Source organism: Lutra lutra, chromosome 6 (genome assembly GCF_902655055.1).
Source record: "Lutra lutra chromosome 6, mLutLut1.2, whole genome shotgun sequence".
NCBI lineage: Eukaryota > Metazoa > Chordata > Mammalia > Carnivora > Mustelidae > Lutra > Lutra lutra.
The window spans coordinates 37,673,435-37,690,788 of record NC_062283.1 but is presented as its reverse complement, the minus strand read 5'-3'; the positions used below and the strand labels follow the sequence as shown (position 1 = coordinate 37,690,788).

General features: G+C 37.4%; 1 protein-coding gene and 1 pseudogene across 6 annotated transcripts in view; both read left to right on the top strand.

Annotated features, from left to right (window-relative positions):
- Window positions 1-17,354, top strand: part of KCNQ5 (potassium voltage-gated channel subfamily Q member 5) — a 535,207-nt gene that overhangs the window by 106,253 nt on the left and 411,600 nt on the right. The window lies entirely within an intron of this gene.
- Window positions 380-5,004, top strand: LOC125102532 (microsomal glutathione S-transferase 3-like; annotated as a pseudogene).

Here is a 17,354-nt window from a genome sequence, read left to right as displayed (position 1 = left end):
CAGTCTCCAGAAGGAACCAGTCCTGCTGACACCTTGACTTTAGTCCAGTGAGAGTGATTTTGGAATTCCGATCTCTAGAATCGTAAGATACTAGATTTGTGCTGTTTTAATCCAACATACTTAACGGTAATTTGTTGTAGCAGCAATAGAAAACTAGTACCTTGGTTTTTCTCCAACCACCTGTCTTTTCTGGTCCTGAGCTCCTCTCTCACTGGTTCTTACACACTCCCTGAACCTGGTCTTAGCTTATGCTTTCTTATCTCTGAGCTGTGCTCAGTTTCTACCTACCAGACAGGCTCTTTTTGTTGTTGTTCTCCTGTCTGTCAGGAGGGAGTGATTTCCCCTTCTCTGATGTTCTAAAGCAACCAGGACCTGTGCAATGTATTGTACATCCAGTAATGGAAACCGCCATCCAGGAATGGGTAAGCACAAAATCTCTCAAATCAGAACTCCTAAATTTAGATCCTGATTCTACCACAACAGCCTTAGAGAAGTTTCTTAACTCCCCCTAGTCTCAGTGTCTTCGTTTCTGTCAACCTGCTCAGCTCATGAAGTCTAGAGATGCTTCACATGAAAGTGAATTGCATGGTGGCTCATTCAAAGTAAGGACTGGATATATGTTGGTGATTATATGAATTGTCGTTCAGCATATCTCTGATTATTATCTTTTTTTTTAAAAAAGATGTTATTTATTTATTAGAGAGAGAGAGAATGAGCAGAGGGGAGGAGCAGGAGAGAAAGAGAGGCAGACTCCCTGCTGAGGAGGGAACCTGATGTGGGGCTTGAACCCAGGGCCCTGAGATCATGACCTGAGCTGAAGACAGATGCTTAACCAACTGAGCCACCCAGGCACCCCTGATTATTCTCTTGCAGAGCTCTTCAACCGTATTGCTTACATTTGTGTTTTTGTTTCCCTGTCTGTTAACTCCATGAACGGAAGCATGATAATAATTATAACAACAAATAACAATAATAATACTAGTGAAGTGATATAATGAAAGGAGCACGATTTTGGAAGTCATTGTTTCAGTTTTAGCTTCACAATTTACTGGCTGTCTTAATAGAAAAGAAATTGAGTTTTCTTCATCTGTAGAATGTGAATAATAATAGTCTTTCCCTCTTAGAACTGATTTCAGGATTAAGTAGAATGACCAGTTTAAATCTTAGCACCCAGAACATGATGAAAGTTGAGTACATGTCAACCATTGTTAATGGCAATTTTTACTTGTCTTTATTCTGTAATTAATCTTGATATTCCTGTTACTTTATATATGACAAAAATATGAGAAATGAGGGGAAGAAAATTTGGTATGTGTCTAATATATTATGCTTTGTTATCAGATGTGTTACAGACTATGAGTCCCATAGGCCTTTAGGGCTTACTGTTGGATTAATGCTCAAACTACAAAAATATGCAGGACACACATTAAACTTGGCTGCTTCCCTCTCTGCCTCCTTTTTTCCTTCTCTCGCTTTCTTCCTTCCTTCCTCCCTTTCATCTCAGGTGATTGGATGAATAGTTTGGTATTTTAAATACTTTGAATACATTAGATTTTGGAACCGTTTTTGCAAAAAAAAAAAAAAATCTGTGATTCAATACATTGCCATTCATCATTACCTTCCCTTTACAACCCTTCATGCTATTTTAGTGCAGACGAGAGCTCGCCTATCCCATCTAATTTGAATTCATTTTTCAAATGAGAGTTCATAAGTGACTATGCTAAAATTAAGGTCTATTACATTTTCTGCACTTCCTTTGTCTGCTAATGTTATAATATGGTTTTTAAGTAATTGGGTTTCTTTTGACATGATTTCTTATTTAGAAACTCTGGCTTATTTGCAAGTCTTTTATCTATACATGTTTATATATTTTATATAGATATTTTCTTCCTGGTTGCCATCTAATTATTTTAGAGAGACTTGGAATTACTTGTTTTTATTTAAGCCATATAAAATACCTGTATATCCCTAAAAAAATATGAATCCAAGAATGCTAGGAAAATTGGTAGTAAATGTTTTTTGTCATTAAAAGCAAGATGGGAGGGGCGCCTGGGTGGCTCAGTCGGTTAAGTGTCTGCCTTCAGCTCAGGTCAGGATCCCACGGTCCTGGGATGGATCCCCGCATTGGGCTCCCTGCTCAGTAGGGAGCCTGCTTCTCCCTCTCCCTCTGCTGCTCTGCCTGCTTGTGCTCTCTCTCTCTGTCAAATAAATAAATAAAATCTTTAAAAAAAAAAGAAAAGCAAGAAGGGAAAATGAAACTAATTCATATACAGAAAAAATAAGTATATTTAAATGTACTAAATAGATGGCTTAGACCTCATACTTTGTCATTTATTATTTTTAAAGCAAGGAAAGATTACCTCCTCTTCTTACTCCTTTGGCCACTTTTATTCAAAAGCTTAATTTTGTAATTTAGGAGATCAGATTTAAAAGGAAACTGGGAATTTCCCTCATGACCTGTGGGATAGTCTACTCTTTGTGTACTCTTCCTGCACTTCCTAGACTACACAACATCAGAGTGGTTATAGTCTCTCCCTGGAAACCTTTCTTAGTGACCCAGTGCCTTGGAAATTTGTTCTTTTTGTCCTAAGGAGACATTCTGACTCTAGTCTTACACACACACACACACACACACACACACACCCAAGTTAATTTAAAATGAGAAATAGAGACTTCATCTGACAAAACAGAAAATGTTCGCCCCGTTGAGAGATTTATGGCCCCATGTTCCCCTTGGCCACACTGCTTGAGTGCCATCACTGAGAAGTGAGAGGCAGTGCTGAACGAAAACCATACTACTTTACAGACTTGGTGAGAGTAATTTTACTCATGAATAAGCAACAGCTCATGCTTGTGCAAAATGTCCATCTGTGCCCTCTCACTGTGGCTCTCCCTCATTAAAAAGAGGCATTGGAAACCAAATAGAAAATATAGTGTTTAATTTACCATAGATTTCAGAGCAGAAATACGAGTTTTGTTTTACCTTATAACGTGATTATATTTAACAAATTTAAACAACTCAATATAATCCTAATGTGTTAATTCATCCATTATGAAATTAACCACTTATCTTAAAGAATATGTTAAAATTGGTTTCTTAAATACTAAAATAAGGATGAATTTTTACTTAAAAAAACTTCCCTACTTTTCCCCTAGACATAATTTGTTTTTAAAAAAAGTCATCTAACAGAGGGGTACCTGAGTGGCACAGGTTTGGTTTCTGCTTATATCCTTGATCTTGGGGTCATGGGATGGAGCCCCACATCTAGCTCCATGCTCAACTCAGTCTGCTTGGGATTCTCTTCCTCCTTCTCCCTCTGTTCCTACCCCTCCCCCCGCATGTTCTCTCTCTCAAATAAATAAACAAATGTCCTTAAAAATCATCCAACAGGGGCGTCTGGGTGGCTCAGTGGGTTAAGCCGCTGCCTTCGGCTCAGGTCATGATCTCAGAGTCCTGGGATCGAGCCCCGCATCGGGCTCTCTGCTCAGCAGGGAGCCTGCTTCCTCCTCTCTCTCTGCCTGCCTCTCTGCCTGCTTGTGATCTCTCTGTCAAATAAATTAAAAAAAAAAAATCTTTAAAAAAAAAATCATCCAACAGAGGAACCATGATATCTTCTCAAAGGGTCTTTTTAATATAATATCAAATTATATTGTAATCTAGTTGGTGACAAAATAACACTGAGTTATAGTCAACTCAATATATAAGTATATATTCCAAAAATATATAAATTCAATATATTTAATGAAGTTCAGGTAGCAATCATTTTTTTCTATGTTTCCCAAAACTGAATTGATCATACAGATTGCTGGTTTGGTGGGGGGGGGGAGATTTCACTGATTAATTTAAAAGTAGTATATATGGTGGGCCTGACTTTTCTTTAATAACTGTGGGAGGAAAAATTAATTTCTATAAGAATCATTCTTAATTACCAAAGATAGTATAACCTATTTATCTTTATTCTTAGCAGGAAGCCCATTTATATTAGTATATTTGAATTTTACAGTGAAAACAATTCATAAAATCAGATATAATTTATCAGATATTTTATTATGTAACAAAAATGAATATATCATTGTCATCTCTTAGTACAGTTTCCAAAATGCCCTATTTCCTAAGTAATTTGTATGCAGAATGCATAGATCTATTGTCTATAAAAGGTTTCATCTCACATAATCTAAAAAAAATAAGAAATTTGATAAATAATTTTTTTAACTTAATAACATGATCCCTTAAATTTATCAGAGAAAAGGTAATTTACAAACTCCGGATAAATCTGGTTTTCCATATTGTCACTTTCTCACAACAAATTACTTGTTTTCATAAATTTCATTGTTAAAAATAAACAGGGCATCTTTTAAAATTCTTGTCAAAAGGTGACTGGCCAGTGCAGGGGTTGCAAATAAGAGGAGGTGACAGGGTGATTAGAAAGCAGTGTGGTGGGCAGCGGCTGAGCAGCAGTGATCCTGAGCTAGCATGACTGTCCTCTCTTAAGGAACGTGGTTTTGTGTTTCTGACCTGTGCTGCCAGCTTCATAATGGTAGCTCATCTAGCCATCAGCGTTTCCAAGGCCCGAAAGAAGTACCAAGTGAAGTATCCTACCATGTACAGCATGGACCCGAAAACGGGCACCTTTTCAACCACGTTCAGTGCGCCCACCAGAACACATTGAAAGTGTAACCACCCTTCTTATTTTTCCTAGCTGTTGGAGGTGTTTACTGCCCAGGTATAGTTTCTGGCCTAGCCTTGGCCTGGATTGTTGGACAAGTTCTTTATGCTTATGGCTGTTACACAAGAGAGCCCAGCAAGCGGAGTCAGGGAGCCCTGGGCTCCATAGCCCTCACTGGCCTGATGGGCACAATGGTGTGCTCTGCCTTCCAGCATCTTGGTTGGGTTAAAACTGGCTTGGGCAGTGGGTCCAAATGCTGCCATTGAAGAATTATAATGTGTTTAAAATCTAATTCATTTTGAATGATTTACTCTTATTTTCAGTTATGTTTTTCTTTTCTAAATATAGTAAAAGCTTGTGGCATTAGCCTCATGCCTAAAAAAAAGAAGCAATAGAGAATAGATTATGAAATGTTATTTTATACACACACACACACTCTCTCTTTCTCTCTGAATTTAATTCTGTTTTGTGATTAAAGGGGAAAAAAACCAGGGAGGAATAAAATTAAGAGAATGTTACAGACTATGTTCTCCCGAAATATGTATGTTTAAATCCTAACCCCCAATGTGGTGATATTAGGAAGTGGGGCCTTTGGGAGGTAATCACGTTATATGGGTAGAGCACTCTTGAATGGAATCAAGTGCACTTATGAGAAGAGACATGAGAGTTCCCTCTGGCTCTCTGCTCTCCACCATATCCGGATAAAGTGAGAAGATGACCATCTGTGAACCAGGCCCTCTGGATGTCCCAACACCTTGATCTTGGACTTCCAGCCTCCAAAACTATGAGAAATAAATGTCTCTTATATAAGCTACCCAGTCTATGATAATTTGTCAAAGCAGCCCTAGCTAAGATAGAGATAGGATATAAAAAGAGAGGTCATGATCCTCAGAGTCCTGGGACTGAGCTCCCTGCTTCGTGGGGAGTCTGCTTCTTCCTCTCCCTCTGACCCTCCCCACGGCTCATGCTTGCTCTCTCTGTCTCTCTCAAATAAATAAATAAAATCTTTTTTAAAAATAGTAAAGACAGAACGAAGGCTTTACGTTCTGTGGCATGTTGATTAAGGGTAAGCTGTTCAGATCACACTTACTCATGGCTTGCAGGAAAAGTAGTTTCTTTTCAAAATACTCATCAGCTGGTTAACTACTACGACAATTCAGTCCTTACACATGGAAAAGCTTTCTTGAAATGGGGCTGAGGTAAACATCAGTGTTTAACTGTGAATGGATCATGTTCTGTATGTAGTACAGTGGGGTCTCATTTGACCTGCCATGGGGGCAGAGGAGGGATGAGCCATCAGTTGTTCTGAGCAGTAACATCTCACGTAGAGTCACTTTTAGCTCATGAATTGGAGCTTTCTACTTTTCATCTTGACCAAGATTTATAGGGCAATAATAAGTGCAGGAAATGTCAAGCCCATCTCTGAGGTAATAATTTCCAGTTTTTGTTCAAGATTTTCATTTCATAGTTTTAAAACATTGTTCTTAATATTAAATAAAATATTTTCACATGTAAAGTTAATGATAGCATTTATGTACTTAGGGCCCCTTCCCTCTCAGAGGATATCCCTGTCATTTTCTGTGAAGCAGTCAGTTGGTTTCACAGTTTTTCTGGATCTTTTTGGACATTCGTAGACATGTACTGAGTAGCAATAACTTCCCAACAATTGCCCCTGAAATAAGTTGGAATCAATTTCTAGCAACTATTACTCCTTCAATAATTCTTCATATTCCTGAATTGGTACTAATTAGCTCTTAGCTGTTACCACAATAATACTGGATAATAGATTACCTAATCCCCAGGAGCATTCAGGAAGCATTTATTTCTTCCTCACACATGGGTTAGGGCCAGTTGAAATTTTGATGATCTAAACTGCCCTCAGCAAGGTATGGCTTTAAGTTGAATATTTGATCTAAGTTGACTTCACCTTTATTTCATCTTTCTCAGACCAGAAGCTATCTAAGGCATTGTTTTTTCATGGTAAAAGGCAGAGTAAATGTGCCAAAGCCCAACCAGACAAGAATCTTTTAACCCTCTGCTTATGTACTTCTGCAAACATTGTACTGGTCAAAGCAAATCACATGAGTAAGTCTAACATCAATGAGGGGAAAAAAATATTCTTTCATTCTACTGGGAGGTTCTGCATAGTGACTTGGAATATGGGATAGCTGTGGAAAAAAAGTGGGGAATTGGGAACAATAATGCAGTCTGCCACACTTCACCTTCTAGGTCACAATTACTCACATGACTTCCACACACAAAATACCTTAATTCTAATAATCTCTCTTCCCCAGATATCCTAGAATTCTCATTAATTTGTGGAATCAAAGTCCAGGATTTTCTGATTTATGTCAGTTCTAGATGCAGCTTCTCCTGACCTGAACCTTGTAAATTTAAGAGACAAGTTGTGTAATCCTCCCCCATGACAAACAGTCTCCCAACACATAATTGTGAAATAGGGACAGGATAGCCACAGTGAACACTCCATTCAAAAAAAAGGTGACAGTGAGAGCCTCATTGCAGTCACTGGTCCATAGTAATTTTGAAATCTCACTGGATGAATGTTGTCAGATCTCCCTGTCCTAGAGAAAGGGAATATCCTTTCATTAGGTACTGATACTGCTCCCTGAGAATTAGCTAAATAGGGAATGAGGTTGTATCAACTCTTCTCTTGGTGAATGTATTCAGAAGCATCAAGATTTTTAAGACAAGGAAAGAAAAAAACTTTCTTTTTTAATTCGTTTTTTACTTTTTTTTCTTCTTTAATCTTCTAGGACAGAATTACACAGGTTTCTAGATTTGTAGAGATCTCAATGACATGTATCCATATTCTTTCCTTTACTTTATGAAAAATTATTTAATTTTTGACTAGGTAATATAGTTTAAAGACCTAAACATCAAAAAGTATACAAAGGTATAGAGTGAACCATTTACCTCTGAGTATATTCCCATTTTTTTTTTTACACAGAATTGTAATATACTGTAAGTATTATGCAATGTTTCTTTTTTCACTTAATGTATTTTACAGATTTTCCCACATCAGTACAGAAAGAACTCTCTCATGATTTTTTAGAGCTGTGTATCATTTTATTTAATGGGTATACTATAGTTTTTAATTAGTCTCCCATCAAAAGACAGAGGAGTCCAGCTCTTTGGCTATTACAGATAATGTTGCAATAAATAATCTTGTATGCCTGTCTTTGTGTACATTGGTTAGTATATTTGTAGAGAAAAAACCAAAAGTGGAAATATTGAGTCAAAGGGTTTATGAGTATGTAATTTTAAAAGAAACTACCAAATTGTCTTTGATGGAATTCTAACAATTTTACTTCCACCAACAATATGGAGAGGGCCTCTTTTTCTTTGGCGTTATCAATAGTATGTTAGCAAGCTCTTGGAATTTAGCCAGTATCCTAAGTGAAAAATGAGGTTGCATTTCTTTTATTATGAATGAGAGCTTACTTCATGTATTTAGGAGCTATTTGTATTTTTTAGAATTTATATTAACTGTTCTTAGACTGTGACCAAGTTTCATTGGGTTGCTAGATTTTGTCATTACTTTAAATAGAATTGGGTAAATGAGTATTTTATAGGAGCTACTGTATACCAAGGAAACTAGTCCTCTTTAGGTTACTTGAATTGTAAATATTTTTCATATGTATTAACTTTCTTTATAGTTTTTAAAAAACTATTTAGAATTTTATTTTTCTTTAACATATGGCCTAATTTATCAATTTTTCTTTTATGGCTTCTAGATTTTGTGTAGCAGAAAAGCCTTTCTCTACTTTAAAATTATAAAAAGAGTTCTCATATCCTTTCTTCCAGTACTTTTACTATTTTTTATTACATTTAGTCTGATCCTTTGAAAAATTTTTTGGTGTATGTGTAAGATAGAGATTCAGCTTTTTATCCTTATGGCTACCTGGTTTTCTCAATAACACTTACTGTATCCTCCATCTTTTCTCCATGAATATGAAATGCCACTTTTATCATATACCAAATTCTGGTTTTTTTAAGAGTCTATTTCTGAAGCTCAGAAATTTTTTTTCCTTAAACTCACATCTCTGTTCATGTAATAGTTCCATATTGGTTTCATTACTGAGGCCTTATGGTGTTTTATGTGGTGGAGTTACTCATTCCTCATTCTTGTTTCCTGAATTTTCCTGGGTGTTCTTGTTTATTTATTTTTCTATATAAACCTTAGAATAATTGTATTTCATTCTGGAAAATAAATATTGATTTCTTTTGGGGTGCCATTACAGTAACAAATTAGCTTTGAGAAGATGAATGTCTCTACAGTGAGGTTCCTATCCAAGAACATGGTAAGTGGTTCTATTTTTTCTGGTTGTCTTTTATGTCCTTTAGAAGCATTTTTAAAATCTTCTTCATCTTCATAGATTTCTGATTAAGTGCTTTTCTTTCTGATGCTATGTATGACTCGGCATATATGATGCTGAGAAGGAAGGACTTGTTAGCTCTTTTAATCCTAGCTCTACGTTCAGATTCCTGCAGGACTAGAAGAAATAGATAATGTAGTAAAAAGGCATATGAAAATTTTAAGTGCAAATGAGGGGATAGGTGGGAAAGTGTAGCACATGTGGTGCTAACTAGCTTCTGTCATCCTGTCCAACGAAAGCCACCAGATTTGTCTGGCACACACAGCATGGGAAAAGCATGATGTACCTAGAAGGGCCACAGAAGGTAGAACAGCTGTCATTTAGAAGTGAATCTAAGAATTTTTATCAATTAGACTTGGCTGTATGTAATAGCTATCCCAAATAATAGTAACTTTAAACTTAGACAGATGTTTGTTTTTCTCTCCTATACATGAGTTCTGGGTGTTGGCACTCTAGCCCCAGTGTGGTCATTTCATAATCAGTGATCCAGTCTCCTTGTTTCTTTTTCACCTACTATCTTTAGTGTGTGGTTTCTATCTTCAAGTTTGCCTCATGGTTCAAAATGGCTGAAGAAGCTCTCACCAAAATGCACATTTCAGGTGTGAAGACAGAGAAAGGAGGAGCAGGGCAAAAAGTACACCACCAAGCTAAGCCAACCCTCTTTTAAAGCCTCATTTTTTTCACTTCCCCCTCCTCATCTATACGAGGGGCTGCTCTCAAGAATATGGGAGTCTGCTACTAAGGAAGAAGGGGTAAATGAATTTCAGGAAAGGGACTTCCCGTCCCTACCCCAACAAGAACATTTTTTTTTTTCACTTTCTCCTCAAACTCAGTGAGAAGGAGAAGGAAAAAAATCCCAAGGGGAAAATAGGAAAGTGAAAAAAGTGAGAGCAGTTTGATTATTTTGTACACTTTAGGTTCATTTAAAACAACCCAGTGGTCAGCAAACTCTGAACTGGAAATCAGTGCTTTGGTCTTTTAGTTTTTCAGCTCTAAAATGTTTTCAAAAGTAATTGGGTCACATGTTCTCTTTTTCTTCTTTAGACTTGAGGAACCTAGGTAAGGAGTTAACATATAATCTCCAAAGGGCACGGTCTTTACGGGGCTCTCAAAGATGATTAAGACACAGTGTCTGCCTTTGGATTCAGAGTGCTTCCAGAAAATATAGATGACTTTCTTTCCTTTTTGGAAGCCACTAGACTAATCAGAGTTAAAAGCAGCTTTCTGAGGTGGTCTGAGGGAAAGTGTGGGTAAGTGTAGGAGGGTGTCTCTTATCCTGTGGGTGTTATAGTAGGGTTATGAGAGAGATGGGGTCCTGGGAGGGGGGAAGGAGATGGAGAACGTAACATGTATTATTTAAAATCTGGGTGAAAAAGTTTGAAACATAGCTTAGAGAGCAAAAATAATCTGTCAATGCAAGAGGACTGAAGACACTGACCCTTCATGTCCTTCAGATCCAAACAACCTCTGGCACCTGAAGCCTCACTCACCTGGAGGAGGAGTTCTAGGGCTGCTTTCAATTCTCAGAGTCTTCATTCTGTTATAGAATTCAGATATTTTTGTGTGTAATACAATTTTATTCTTTAAATGACTATTAATATACCAAGATGTTATATTTAATTTTAGGTTCTCAACTGTAGCCATTTAAGATTTTTTTCAATATATCCAAAACATGATGCAAATAAATTGGTAAGAATTTCAATTCACATATTTCTTGGAATATCTTATTTTTCTTCATTTTTTTTCTTTTTGCTCTTGGATTTATTATGTTACTTTCCATGGTTAAACTATAAGAACTTGCATGGTCGCACAGAAAAAAAAATTTTTTTAAAGGAATTAGGGCAACCGGGATATCTATCAGTAGGTAGCTGAGGTATCCTTCAGATAAACTGTAGTACATGCTGGCACCAGAATATTACTCACTGTTAAAAAGAAATGAGCTATCAAGGCATAAAAAGACATGGAGGAAAGTTAAGTGCATATTACTAGATGAGAGAAACCAATATGAAAAGGCTACATACTGTATGATTCCCATTTTATGACATTTTGGAAAAGGCAAAACTATGAGACACTAAAAAGATCAGTGGTTGCTAGGGGTTGCAGGGAATGAAGGACAAATAGGGCAGAGGATTTTTAGGGCAGGGAAACTTCTGTATGTTACTGTCACGATGGATATATGACATTAAACATTTATCAAAACCTATTGCATGTACAACACTGAGAGTGAACTTTAATATAACTGTGGGCTTCTGGGGATAATGCTGTATCAGTGTGGGTTCATCGATTGGAACAAATGTACCACTCTGGGGGGTGATGTTAATAGTGGGGGAGGTTATCATATGAGCAAAACCTGTATGGGAAAGCTCTGCTTTCTGCTCAATATTGCTGTAGACCTACAGCTGTTCTAAAAAATAAAATATTTAAAACATTTTAAAAAGAAATTAGGGATTAATATTAGAACTGCAAGAGTGTGTAATTGTGGATAATTCCACAGAGTAACTCTGCTGAAAAAGCCTGACACTAGGTGCTACCATCTAAGGGACTGAAGCCACCATTTGTGAGGTGCTGTGTGGGACCAATAAATAAGACACAAGAGAAAAAATGTAAACGTTACCACATCCTGTTCTATCAGTGGCTTTGCCGCTGCTCACTTTGGTTTTACTCTGCTGAGTCTCTGCTGCTTCTGAACTTTGATTTCATAACGGAAACTCTGAGTCTTTGTTGCTTTACAAAATTTCATGTTTAAACTTACTCTTTCTTAGGAATAATAATATAGACACCACTCTTACAAACATAACATAGAAAATCATAGCCCCCTAAACAATTTGTTTCTCTATCAGAGAAGGCAACAGAGCTACAGATGGTATGTTCAGTGAGCCGAGAACTTTGGGCTGAGAAGCTATTAATTCTCACAGCAGCTCTTCTACTAACAATTTTTTGGTCCCCGGAATTGAAGTCATTCAGAGTTTGCTTCATATACAATAAATCTTTAAAATGAGAAAAATAAAATTAACTCTTGTATTTTAAGAATATTTACAGCACTAGAAGCCAAAGCTGTTGTATTAGTAATCAGTTGTATTCGTAATATCTTGCAGTGTAACAAATTACCACAAATGTACTGGCTCCAAACAACATAAACTTATCATCTCACAGTTTGTGTGGGTCAGGTGGTAGGCACAACTTATCTGGGTTTTGTGCCCTGGGTCTCACCTGATTGAAATCAAGGTGTGAGCCACCAAAATACTGAAGTACTTACTGAAGAAATAGTTTTTCTAAATTTTTAAGACCGTAGTCCCATAACTGAAACTCCCGTAAAGTTTCAGTGTCTTTCCTGGCTATAATAGCATCTGTAGAAAGCAACCCTAGTTTTTTCATCCCAGTTATCTTCAGTTAAGAAGTATTTATTGAGGGGCTCCTGTGTGGCTCTCAGGGTCCTGGGATCAAGCCCCACATCAGCTCCCTGCTCAGCAGGGGAGTCTGCGTCTCTCTCCCTTTCCCCCTCTCATACTTTTTCTCCGTTGCTCCCTCTCTCTCTCTCTCTCTCTCTCTCTCAAATAAATAAGTAAATAAATATTTATTGAGTACCTCTTATTTGCCACTACAAGGCACTAGAAATACTAGATGAAGAAGAGGACATTCTCTTAGGAAATGAATGATCTAGTAATGAAGCAGATTGGGGAAGGATGTTAAGGGAGACCAAGCCTGAATCACTTTGAAAAGAGGAAAGAAACTCAGAGTAATTTCCAAGATCAATTGTCTTGATTCTACAACTAGTGAGTAACTGGAAATTCTCCGCAAGTGATAAATTTGTCATGGGCAGCTGTCGTAGTCTATGAAGTAGAGTCTATGAATCAGTTTGCAGAGGTCATCTAAGTAGATGAAGACTGTTACAGACTTCACAGTCAAAATGAGATTCTCAATGAAAGACCAAGTAATGGTTTCATGACAGTGTTTGTAGTTGGAAGATACGGCCATGTTTACCCAATCCATAAGGGAGATGAAATTCTAAGAGAGGATCAAAGGGCAGGTGAAGACTTTTCCAAACACAGTTATACAAACAGAAGGAAAAGAGTCTAAGAAGTAGAAGAGTATGCTGAAAGCTTCAACAAGCTACTGGTGCCATTTTATACCTAGAACTCTAGGTAGAACCCCAGAGGTTTAGCTGCTAATTCCTGCCAGCTCTTGTGTCCTTGTTCAATCCTTTCCCCTTTCCTCTAATTGTGATTGATGCTGGAATTGAGTTTCTCTGAGAATGGAAACCTAGGAAATGTTCCAGGATTTTTGATGATGAAGGCAGTCATGTTCCAAGGCTCAGAGTATAATGAAACTTGTAGCTGAGATAGCACTAAAGAACTTTCTCTTTGGAAGAACTTAAAAATGTGAGGATGATATTGGTTACCAGTGAGTTAGGGAAAAGAGTCTCTGATGCAAGTTTGGGTGGAGTCAGTGATGTACTTGTCTTTTCTCTGAGAATGGGAGATAGAGTCCGGATGTTCAGGAAAGTTGAGTTCGCAGTGAGTTGAACCTTGTCTGGCTTGAACTTGGATGTAAGATTTTCCAGTAATGTGTTCTCAAAGGGAGTTCCATTGTTAAGGTCTCAAAAGTCACGAGATCACATAATATTTCCTTTCCTGTGTCCTTTCTAACAGTAATGGATAACCAGAAATACTGGTTTAATTGAAAAAATGGTGCTTCTGGACTTTTTACCTCCCTCAGGAGGCAGCCAGCAAGAGAGTCCCAACAGTGCATGATACTAAGTCTCTCAGGTGCAGAAGCAAGAGTTCAAATGTCTCCTAGGGCGTTGTTTCTTGAAGATATATGATCATATGAATCTCGTGGACTCTTGCTAAAATGCGGTTCTGTTGTAGTAGGTCAGTAGGATGGAGTTGATGAGAATTTGCATTTCTAACAAGTTCCCAAGTGATACTGATGCTTCTGAGCCACAGACCTCACTTTAAGTAGCAAAACTTTGGAGCATTAGAATAGGGAAAGCACACCCTAGAAGATGTCATTATGGTCTTCCTAAGTTATAAAACCACAAAATGAAAGTAAACTTAGTTTATCCCATGCAGCTGAGGTAGGAATGAAAGAACTTTTTTTTTTTTAAAGATTTTATTTATTTGACAGAGATAGATCACAAGTAGGCAGAGAGGCAGGCAGAGAGAGAGAGAGAGGGAAGCAGGCTCCCTGCTGAGCAGAGAGCCTGATGCGGGACTCGATCCCAGGACCCCGAGATCATGACCTGAGCTGAAGACAGCGGCTTAACCCACTGAGCCACCCAGGTGCCCCCGGAATGAAAGAACTTTTTAAGAAACTTACAGATGTGGGGAAAAACCAAAACCCAAACAGGGTTCATCAGGAAAAAATGGGAAATGTGGCAGTTGCTAGAGAAGCGGGCAAACCCAACTTCATTAACCTCTAACTCTGAAGGATATATCTTCTCTTTCAGTTTTACGGGCAACTTAATACCATCTGGTTAAAGAACTATCCCATACCCTCACACCCCCATCCTTTTTCCACCCCACCCTCTCATGCTCTGCCATTCAGCCCATAGCTGCCACTGGCTCTCAACTACCTTTATGCAATAAGGAAGAACTGTGAGTGAATTTTAGACTTGGTTGTCAAATAATCTAGAGTGATCTGGGTGGGGGTGCAGGGTGAGTAATGAAATCTCCCTAGGGGTAGAGTAATGGTGCAAGGCTGATCAGCAGATAGCTTCAGCATCCTTCGTTGTAGTAGGTTATTTGAATATTTAATGCAGCACAGTTCAAGGATCACCAGAGAATTTGTATTTCTCTTAAAACAGTGCAGTAAAACCTCCCTTGTATAATGGATGCTGTTGTAATGCAATCTTGGAAGTAGTTTTCAAGTTCATAGGGTTGCAAAAGTTCTACTTGATCTGTTCACATACACAAATGTGACTTTCCCTGCTCCTCTTTCTGCTGCTATTTATATCAGCTGTCCTACAGATCAGCTTTCTTTGCAGTATCTGATATAAATAACCACAGTTCTCTAAGTACGATTTGCTCAAGATTTCCAGGTAGTTCATGGACTGAATCTGGTTATTTCTATTTATGATTTGGTGGTGATATGCTTTTGTTACTAATATAAATTAATACTTTTCATTTAAATGCAATAACTGTTATACATGAACTCAATGATTTTATTAAAAAACTACTCTTCCCAATGAGCAGGTAAGCTGAGTTTGGGCATCGCAGGGACATTTAGGAACAAGTAGTAGTGGTGGTCTTTTGAGGCCTTGCCCTTGAGATGGAATTTTCAAGAGAGACTTCAAATGAAATCCGAATGCAGAAATGAACATAATGTACTCAGTAGAGTGCAGCTGTCTGATTTGCCCCAAGTCTGCGGATATCTTTCAGACCTAAGGAGTGTGGGCGTCTGCTTATTTCCATGCCCCTTACACTGTAGCTAAAAGAAACCTGAAATATTCCTCCTTCTTTGAAAAAAAAAAATCAGTCAACAAAGCTCGAATATAAAACTCTTTTTAGGGTGAAACCAACCAATAACGTTTTTATCTTGAAATTGTCCATGTTAAAGGCTATTCTGTCTGACTTCCCATAAAATTCTTCAAAAACATTTGTTCATTTTAACCATTTTAGTTGTATTTTATCTGAAATGCACTCCTGACTTTTAGGTAATGTTGCAGCAGTCACTAGAAGATTTAAAGACTAGGGGTGCCTGGGTGGCTCAGTTGGTTAAGCGTCTGCCTTCGGCTCAGTCATGATCCTGGGGTCCTGAGATCAAACCCTGTGTCTGGTTCCTCAGTGGGGAGCCTGATTCTCCTTCTCCCTCTGCTCCTCCTACACCACTAATACTCTCTCTCTCTTTGTCAAATAAATAAAATCTTAAAAAAAAAAAAAGATTTAAAGACCAAAAAGTATGGAAAGAAGTGTAACTATTGGCATGAAAACATTATTAAGTAGGCAGTAGTTTTTTTCTACTAGTAATAAGTCCAAATACTATTCAATCCAATTAATGAAATCTTTAAGAATATAAATAGTGCATATTATTAAGCATTTTTCATTATTTTAGTCGTTAAAATGTAATTCAATTATGTTAATAGAATTTTAATGGAATTTAATCTAACATTACCATGCAGCTTCAGAATTCAAATTTTTAAATAAATTTATAGTAAATACAAATCCCTTTTATTTTTATTTTTTATTATACAGCTTAATGGATGAAAACAGAACATAATGGCAATTTCACAAATTCAATTTACTAACATCTTTAGTAGTAACCATACCATTATTCTGCAATAACCATATGCCTTCTTAAAATCCAGATCCTGTCCCTTGCTATTAGGACCATGCTTATAGTCACATTAAATCTATTACAAACAATTTATAAAGGAAAGAATGCTGGACTGGATTCAACTCTCTAGTTTGTATATTTACCAGATCTTTACCACTAAGCCTTAGCTTTCCATTTGGTGAACCAGTAATTCTAATCTAAACCTTGCCTATTTTATGGAAAAGTATTTTTTATTATGTTCTGTTAGCCACTGTATAGTACGTAATTAGTCCTTGATGCAATGTTCAATGATTTGTTGAGTATAACACCCAGTACTTTTATGGAGAAGTATTAACTGAGATGGAAATAAGCTCAGATTGGAAATAAAGCAGTGTGAATGTTTATTATTGTATCTTGCATGATAAGCTAGGTTTTGCTGCAATAGCAAAAGAAAAACAAAGGCCTAAATCTCAGTGGCTTGAATCACGGAAGCTTATTTCCCTCATGCTTCACATCTACAGGAGTCAGGCTCATTGTAATCCCTGTGAGACTCAGACTAAGGCATGATCCATGCTAATATGTGCTTCCACAATCACTAGGGGAGGAGAGAGAGATGCAGGTAGGTCATGCAATGGCACTTAAAATTTTCTCCCAGAAATGACACGCCAGTTCTGCTCACATTTCATTGGCCAGAGCATGTCATATGGCCACACCAAACTTCAGAGTTAGATGAGAGAGGAAATGCAAATATCTGTATCTATATTTATATCTTTATCTGTATCTCCATAATAAAAAATAAGAAGAAAGGCATAGGGGAGGAATTCTACAGCTACACTGGGGAAGATTTTGGGGGGGAACATGAGTTAGGAACAGGCTGTTGAAAAATGGGAGATAGGAGGGTTATGGATTTATGGAGAGGAGGTGATGAGGTAAAATACAGAGAAGGAAAATTCATCCCAGAAATTCTGATTTGGGGGCTGTTCTCAATGAGTGTATTTATATTGTTTTTTAAAATCTCGGGACCTTTTAATCCAAT